The sequence below is a fragment of the Pteropus alecto genome, unplaced genomic scaffold (assembly GCF_000325575.1).
Source record: "Pteropus alecto unplaced genomic scaffold, ASM32557v1 scaffold21, whole genome shotgun sequence".
Classification (NCBI taxonomy): Eukaryota; Metazoa; Chordata; class Mammalia; order Chiroptera; family Pteropodidae; genus Pteropus; species Pteropus alecto.
This window is the reverse complement of record NW_006436282.1, coordinates 6,493,362-6,503,200: the sequence shown is the minus strand read 5'-3', so window position 1 is coordinate 6,503,200 and position 9,839 is coordinate 6,493,362. Positions and strand designations below refer to the sequence as shown.

Sequence of the window (9,839 nt, the reverse complement as noted above, 5' to 3'; positions counted from 1 at the left end):
TTCCCTCTCTTCCTCCCTCCCTCCTTCCTTTCTTCTTTCTTTCATCTTTTTATATGTTGTTTTAATTTTTATTTTCAAATGGATAGCTAATTGTTTTAGCAACATTTGTTGAAAATTCCATATTTTCCCTATTCATCTTCAATACCACCATGGCCGTATACCAAATGTTCAACAAATCCATGTATTAGATGCAAATATAAATAGTATCCCTTTTAAAATTTCCATTTTCTAACTATTTGTTGCAGGCTAACAAAACATCACCTGGTTCTGTCAAATAGTAATTTAGTATCTGACAGATAAATTCTACTAATTCATTTGTACATTCTGTTGATTTTTATGTACATAATAATGTTCCCCTTGAACGATGAGACTTTTGTTTCCTCTTTTCTGATCCTTTTTTTAAAATATGTTTTTTTCAGCTTACTGTGCTGGCTAGAATTTTTAGTACTATGTTGGCTAGAAATGGTGAATCATTTCCTTATTTGTGTTCTCAAAGAAAAAGTTTCTGTTTCACCATTAACTGATGTTTGCTGTCTATTTTTCCCCTTTTAATCTGGTTTTAAGAAATATCTTTTTTACTATTTTTCTAAGAGTTTGCATTTGTTCCAATCATGAATACATGTTACATATTATCAAGGATATTTTCTGCATCTGTTCAGATACTCACGTAATTTGTGTCCTTTATTTTGTGATTGTGATAAAATATAAGAAACGGACTTTCTATTGTTCATTAAATCGTATTGGTCATGATGCATTATCTTCATTATCTTTTTTATACATTAAGTAATTCATTTTGCCTAATTTTTTGTTGGAGGGAAAAAGGCTGCTCCCTGTGTTCTGAGTGAAGATAACTTTTCTATTTGCTTTTCTCATATTTTGGAATCAAGGCAAAAATGAAGAGAAATGTGCTTTTTTATTTGTCTTATCAAAAGTTGTTTACATAGATTAGTATGATTTGTCTTTCAAATTAAGAATTTATTGAAGAATTCATATTGGTTTGAGTTTTTGTGGAAATATTTTTTTTACTACTAATTGAATTTATTTAAAGTTTATAAGATTATATAGGGTTTAGTATTTTTTCTTGAGTAAGAAAATTATATTTTTCTAGGGATTTTTTCATGTCACATAAATTTTTAATTTTAACTTGTAGCAGTGTTATTAATTAGTCTCATAGTCTCTATTAAAAATTATTTATCTTGTCTATAACCATACCACCCTGAACAAGCCTGATGTCTGATCTCGGAAGCTAAGCAGGGTTGGGTCTGGTTAGTACTTGGATGGGAGACCACCTAGGAAGACCAGGTGCTATAGGTGTAAAAAATTAAAAAATAAGGGATTGTAAACTGACAAGATCCTTGCAATCTGTGAGGTCAACCAAGGGTTGCCTTGCCTAAAAAATACATATATATTATTTATCTTCATTTTAGAATTTTACTTTTCGTTTTTGTTTTTATAACTAGAGTGTAAGGAGGACTTGAGATTATCGATTAGTGAATTAATTTAATAAAATAGGCATTTGAAATGTATCAGTCCTGTACTCTGTACCAACTGCATAAGAGACAGGAAAACAAAGAGCTTTAAGTAAGAAGGAAATCCTTTCATTAAGTCAGGAAGGCCCAGGTTCATGTGAGAATTTAGAACTGTAAAATAATGGTTAAATTTAAGAGAGTGTCAGGACTTTAGAGTGTCTGGCAATAAACAGTAAAAAACAGCCAAGATATAGAAAAAATTATTCCTCAAAAGAGGTGTACACCTAGGAAGGTGTGCTTATATGGCATATGCAGTGAAACGTTAGGGAAGACCAAAGAGATGGACTCTGAAAAGGAATTTGAAAAATGTGCTATAGGGAATTTGGTGCCAAGTTAAAGCCAGATGGACAGTGTGGTAATTTAAGAGGCTATTTCCGGCTGAATTGTGAAGGATAAATTAGTATAATGAGTATTAAAAGTCAGATATAATTTAGGTTCTCCACCTTGCTTTCTTTTACAGACTTAATAATCTTGATTATAGATATTTTCTAAAGTTAATAAACTGATTCTGGTATCTGATGTCCTATTCATTAAAACTATGAAACGATTAACAATTTAGTTGAGCAAATTCTACCTAATTTCAAATTCATGCAACTGGTTACTACATATGAAATTATTTTTGTTCTTGAAGATCACTGGCTCTGTTTATGGTATTTACTGTGTTCTAAAATAGATTGTACAGAATGTTACTTAGTTGTTTTTACCTGGTATAACAATTTTTTGGTTGTCATGATGGTACTGGTGAGAGTTTATTTTTTCTTTCTAGAATCAAAATTAGGCCTACATCTTTTGGAAATTTTAAAATTAGAGCGTTTTCTATAGTCTGGTATAATTTAAACTACTTATAAATCATTTACTACTTGAAAGTTTGGTAGGACTATTCCATATGATTGGACCTATGGACTTATATCAGAGTAAAGATTTTACCCACCTTTTTAATTTTGTCTGTGATTATTTTTATATTAAAGTTTCTAGCCTCATCTATTGTGAGTTTCTAGTAAGTTTTCATTCATGGAAATATCATACAGTTCACCCAGATTACCAAATATATGGAATGCAGCAATTTCCTCAGTATTTACAGGTATATTCACTTTATTTTCCATAACTTTGTTACTTGGAAAAGAAAATTGAGTGCTTTCAATCTATTAGTTTCAAAGCTTTCTCTCTCTTGCTCTCTCTCTCTCCAAACGTGTGTGTATGTGTATATATATATATACTTACACACATACATATACATACATACACACATGCATACATACATACACACATCCATATTGGTTTAATAGTGAAATTCCACAGGGACGAAAGAAAACTAAATGAATTTGAATATGTGAAGAAACCCCTGCAGAGAGTTAAGGCAGTTTTGACCTACTGTTTGGGAGGGCAGATGGCTTCCCTTGCAGGGGAGAGAGGAGTGCCAGGGTTGGTCAAATTTGGGGAAAAACTGGAGAAAGCTTGAGAGATCAGATTCACTGGGCTTCACTGCCCTAACAATGTCATTACAGAATACCTTGGACTTACAAGGCAGAAAAACGGAAGCACCAGTTCTCACTGAAGGGACCAGTGGGATAACTTGAGCAGAGTCTTGGAGCCCAGCCCATGTCACTAAATTATTCTTTTCAGGGTATTACTTTACACTTAGTATCTCAATTCTGTCTTTATTACATGCCACAATATACACTAACTGATATTTTATTTAAGTTTATTAAAATAATGTACATTTGATAAGTCTAACTGTATATCTTAGAGTAGACTTGATCAGACTAGCAAGGAATTGTAGCATATTAAATCTTCAATAAAATAGTACAATGTAGTCTTCAATCTGTCCTTTGTGTTAGCTTGCAAGTTGAGGAGAGACCTTCCAAATGAATAATTTTCATTGCTAATAATCTTGTTCATTTTTTAAAATTTAGTTAACACATATCACTTTCTGCTGCTAACAAGCATTCTTAATTATGAATGCCCTATTAATTCTAAGCAAAGAAGTGTAATGATAATTTTAAGAAGACTTAATGACAATACTATAGATGAGTCCATGATGAGAATGATAGTAAAGTATTTTTTATTAGTTGGTCACAATTATTCCTTTATCTATACCATTAGTTTTGGGGAATGGAAGAACTATTATTTATTTTATTATAATATGCTAAATAACCAAGCAGGAGTTTAAAGGCATACCTGTAAACTGACTGTTATAGGGGTGGCACTAAAATTGAATTGAGCACCAATTTAAGTATGACAGGAACTGAACTAGGCACTGTAGTACAAAGCAATCAGAATGAAGTTACTGTCTGATCAGATTTATGTTTCCTGTAGCTTGAAAGGAGAAATCAAAGCAATCGAATAAAGAGCAAATATTAAGAGGAGAAAAATATGTATAATTATATTTTTGGACTATATAAAATTGTTGCGTAATTTGCACTACCTTCTATTTGATTTTAAAATGAGAATAGAGTGGAGAAAAGAAAAAGTTTTAAAAATGGCTGAATTATTATAGATAAACAAGTAAAATTGTACTTATTCATCTCTAACTGCATGGATATGAACTCTTTCAAACCTTAATATTCTTCAAGTATATGTGCACATTTTCTTCTTTATATTTGAATGTTTCTTATTATGCTCTAATATAATATTTGTATTTATTTTTGCATATTCAAACTTGAAAAATGAAAACAACTATATATATTTCTACATGCTTATAATTCCAGTTACCATAAATGTGGTGTTATATATGTATTGAAAATAAAGATGAAAACACTTACTCTTAAGTACTGCATTGCATTTAAGTTATATGTTTAAGAAAACAATTAAAAATAAATTTCACAAAAGTCTATTTAAGTAACATATAATTTTAGACAAAATAATCTGATATTGTAAACATTTGGCTTGTAGGTTAACATCTTGTGAAATCACACTATAATTCAGTACCAAGAAGCTCAGCCTTGGAACAAAGAGAAAATTTAATTCATTTAATTTTCACAGTCCAAATATAGATCTTTTGTGGCAGAGTGCCAGCAGTTTCCTTGGGTCAAAGAAAATAAATATCACACCACTCTTATAACAAAAACAAAAAATACAGCCAGTATTTTAAATTCCATACGAACTGGCTTTTATTGAAATATTCAAATAAGCAGTATCTTCTTTCTATGAAGAATGAGTCCCTCCTTTAATTAGAGTATAAAAAATGTGATGGATATAATACAAAATGTGACCATCTGCATTTCTCAGTTTTGTCTTTTCCAGTTAGAACTCGCAGGTGTCTATTAAACAATGATGAATTAGAAGGAAGTCTCTTTTCTTTACTCATTTGTCTGTAACTACCTTAATGATAATAATTCATTTGCATTTTTAATTTCCTCAGTTGTGAATGAGCACCTCTGAACCATTTCTAATTATTTTACAATTTTCTTGTATTATTTATTATTCATGCTTTCTATTTACTAAATAAAAATGACTTTTCCTCTGAAGGACATTTGCAATTCTTATTATGCCCAACATAGATCATCTGGCTCCATATAAGAAATGAGTAAAAGAAAACATGGGAAATAATATTCAACCAGTAACAATTAAATGGACATACCTGTTCACCCATTATATACAACAGAGTGTAAAACAGGGAGTATAATCTAGAATAACAGAAACTATACTTACTAATTTTTAATTGAATATATAAAGCTTGCAGCTCAACTCACTTATCTGAGAAAATAGCAGTAAAGAAATGTAAATAAACTGTTGACTGGTAGCCAGTGAAGGTAGGAACCTATGTAAAACATTTCCTACAGACTATATATTATGATTATATTAAAAACGCACAATATAAATGACATAAAAGAACTCACCAGCTACCTAGTTTATTTAAATGTTTAGTCAAAGGCTATTTATAATGTTATGTTGGGCCCAGTTCCTACTGGCTAATGAGAACACATGGTTCACATCTTTTCCAACTTTATGTTTAGTGACATCATTGGTAGTCTGAAACTGGCCATGGTGAAAATTTTTACATCATGAAAATTGTCAAATGAAAATTGTCAAATCAATCAGGACTAGCCAGTTTACTAGTACACAGCTGCCTGTGAGGCTTGGTAGAATTCCTTTTCCTTACTAAAAGAATATAAGCAAAATAGCTTCTGATAGACTCACTTTAATGAGGATGCATGATGTTACAGTTAAAATCAGAGATTGAAAGGGATGGAATTTAGAATGAGGTTGAAGAAAAGATGGCAGAATTGTCCCTGGTGGTAGCTTTAATTGACCAGCTTTTCTTCTACATGTGTATACACAATTGCTGAGAGCAATTCCCTTTGTTTCCTTCTTAGGGTAATGATATGGCCAGATAAATTTGTATTATAAATTATAAAATAGTCCTTGCTGCTCTTTTTTTCTCTTACTTTCCTGGAATGGATCCATGATTTGTCTACATTACAGTGAACTCATTCTATATAATGAATGAGTTATGGTGAAGTTGGTAGCAGTTCCGTCAAGCTCCTTGGATTAGAAGGGAAGCACAATAGGTGTATGTGTATATATTTATCATAGAATTATAATTATATATATGTAATTATTTTTGCCTCGGTGTGAAGATGAGTTAATATTTCTGTGTAGTAGTTGTATTTACATATTGTATATACTCTCTTTGCAAACATTTTTTTCCTGAGCTGGTCACTCATTCCTCAAGAGCGTATTTTTACCAACTTCCATTTAATATAGAGGGATGGATCCAGATTTTATGAAACCTGAAACAAACAATTTGGGGATCCTGCTTTAAGAAAAATGATGCAAAATTATGAATAAAAAATTAGGTGTAAACTTGAATAGTTAATTAGAACACAAAAATAAATTATAACAAACTATACTTTTTAAAATATTGATAAATACCAGAAAAATTATAAAACAGAAAAAAATTATAATATTTTTATTAATTAATATCCTGGCACACCTCTATATTTTTCTATATTTTTGGCTGCATTCTCTTTGTTGTCTTTTCATATTATAACAATTTTAAAATAGTTTTTTTATAGAAAATAAATTATCTTTTTTTTCCAGGTTGACCAAAATGTTGTTTATTATGACTGACACTTTGATAAGTTTTGATGATAATCAAAGCCTTCATTTACAGGTTTACACATTGGATGACTGGAATAATTTTCCTGACTATCTAATAGACCCATATATTTCAAACTTCAGTTCTCTTTTATTGCCCTTATACTTCTGGTGCCAGGCCCCACGGAACACATTTATTCTCTAACGCCTCTCTGTGAGTGAGAGGATCTGAAAATTAACCTTCACCCTTAATGACAAATTAGCCTCTGAATATGGAGTAAATTACGATTTAAATATCAAGTAAACCCTCCCCCCCATTCCCAACAGCAAGTATACTAAAATGCTTTTAGCAAAAATAAACAACACAAATCTTACATCGAACTCTTACTATCCAGAAAAGAATCAAACGTTTGTGTGATACATAGTACATGGTCTAGGATCTATACCTTCTTTTGTCCCCTTCCTTCCTTCCTACCTTCCTTCCCTCTCTCTCTCCCTCCTCCCCTCCTCTCTCTTTCTCACTTTGGGACCACTAAGTGCTAAGTAAAAACAAGAAAACATTTGAGACTAAATGTACACTAATTATGGAAACACATTTAATAATCTAAATTTGAATATATTCATAAACCAAATCAATGATATACTTTTATTTTCTAATATTACATATGATTATTTTACTTATATTTATTAGGAAATTGGGTAAGAAATGAATACACTTGATATCTCTTTTTTCTTGAATATGTTGACATAATTTCTGAGCATACTTTGAAATGTTTATCTAATGAATTTTTAAAGATAATTTTCATACATTGTGTCGATTAATTTTTATCATGTCATTATTCAAATTTCCTGAGTAAACATTTTAGTTTCCTGTATTTAAGAGCATTAACATTTTTATTATTTAATTTTTTTCATTTATACTCGACTTCCTTCTAACTAATATTTTTAAACTGCCATACATATCTAGTTTATTTATGCAACATATAATTATAAAGCCTCTACCTAAACCATATATTCTGCTAAATACTAAAAATAAAATAAAAATAAATTGCTCATGCTTTCAATGTTATTATATTAAGATCATACTTATATTAAAAGAATTCATCTTTGAGCTTTTCTTTTGTATGATTTCTTGTACATGGTCCTTTTTCTCATTCACAGAACTTCTTCTTATCCACAGAACTTGGAGAATTAGAATTGTTTTAATGGGAATGTACCATTTAAAAAGTAAATATTTACTTTAATCGGATTATATTTAACTGCCAAAATAGATTCTTTTTTGGCAGTTAAAATATTTCTTGGAGAACAGTGAGAAATTATAATTTAGATAGCAATAACCTTTAACTTATTCTGTTAATAAAAGAAACAAAAAATGTCTACGGCCATGCTACCCTGAACAAGCCCGATCCCATCAGATCTCGGAAGCTAAGCAGGGTCGGGCTTGGTTAGTACTTAGATGAGAGACCACCTAGGAAGACCAGGTGCTGTAGGTGAAAAAGTAAAAAATAAAAAAAATAAGAGATTGTAAGTTGACAAGGTCCTTGTGATCTATGAGGTCAACTAAGTGTTGCCTCACCTAAAAAACAAAAACAAAAACAAAAGAAACAAAAAATGCAAAATAAGTAAACAGGGAAGAACTTGGGGAATAAGAATGTGTTCCTTGGTTCTGTTGAACCAGATGGGACAAAAAGAACAGGGTGGATATAACCATAAAGGAAGTTTTAAGGCCTTGGAAGAGAGGCAAGGAAAGATAGTGGAATAGTATTGTTAGTTATAGGAAAATTTCTGTAGTCGAATCATTTACCCACAGTTGTCCCCATCCAAGAGATTGCAAAGATGAGCTGTGATGAAGAACGATATTAACTTTTCTTCTATGGTGAAACCTTGGTAAAAGCTTTAAGTTGAGAATAACATCATACCAATAGTAATCACTGAGAAAGTGTCCATGTGTCCATATATGCAATCTTTGCTGAGCCCTGTGAAAAATGTCCATTTTGGACAGTATTCTTTACAATGGCTCATGATATGTTCAGGCTCCTTAACAGAGACTGAAATCTGTGAAACCAGAAGAAGAAGTGAACGATAAAGCCCCCAATGGCCATGCGTGGAAGTGACTTGCAAACCGTGAAGTACATGCCAGTACATGAACGTGGTTATAATTAAACAGGATTGGTCATTGAGTTAAATTTGAGCTCTGGACAAGGAGCACACTAAAATACTTTATCACTCCATCATATTATTACTATAGTACTGTAAATTATTCAATCAATAGAAATGATTGAACACTTTTGGGTACAAGGTAGAGTAATAAAACATGTGCAAGTACAATTACAATCCCACTTAATACAAAGACCAGGATTTGATCATCTTAATTATTAAAATTTCACCAGGAGGCACAAAAATAAGCAAAATTCATCTGAGACATTTAAATGGAAGCATAGACTCATATATTCTCAAATTTAGCAAGTATGTTAGATGCCATACTGAAAAACACTTATTAAACATAGAAATCTTTTAAATCGACTCAGCAATTAGTTTCCTTAGAGAAGCTTATTCAATTATTGATGAGCTGTAATTAAAATTTTTCTTAAATATAATAAAATATGCCTATTTATAACTTTATACTGATACTTATTCCATTTTCTAAAACTGTAACACCATGATTAGAATTTGTCTTCTAAATCTGTGGTCCTTTCTTAGCTTGTTTTGCTGGGACATTCTGGACAGACAACTTACATGTCAGAGATCGTCCCACAAGCATAACTAGGTTTTTTAATGCACCGTGTCATAAACAATAGAGAGTATAAAATTTTTAGAATTACCTTTCTTTTCCAGTGTGTCTTTATTTTCTATTGCTGTGGACAGATAATCTTTCTATTCTGTGTGACAAACTTTCAAATTGTGAAAATGTGTTTTCTGCTACCAAACCTAAAACTTTTCTACCATCCAATTACTCTTGTTTCTAGATTATACAACTCAGATTCCTTCAACATTATCTTATATCTCCACTCTCTGATTCTCATCATCACAGTGGTTATTCTTCTCATTATGGCAAGGGATGATTACTGAGATCCATGTAGTGACAAGCACTAACCAAGATAAAAATGAGCAAGTTATACTTCTTGGTCTAGGAACTTAGAACTGAATGAAGGGTAGGGTGCATAGGTGTAGAATACAGTAAGTTTCTATGATTAAAACATATTTTAGAAGAAAACTGATGGAAACGAGGAAGGGAGTTTGCTATGTCATATCTGGGAAAAATATTCAGGC

General features: G+C 31.2%; 2 pseudogenes; both read left to right on the top strand.

Moving 5' to 3' along the window:
- The first annotated feature begins 1,198 nt into the window (after positions 1-1,198).
- LOC112479889 lies at positions 1,199-1,314 on the top strand (annotated as a pseudogene).
- A 6,629-nt stretch (positions 1,315-7,943) lies between these two features.
- On the top strand, positions 7,944-8,062 carry LOC112479983 (annotated as a pseudogene).
- The last annotated feature ends 1,777 nt before the right edge of the window (positions 8,063-9,839 follow it).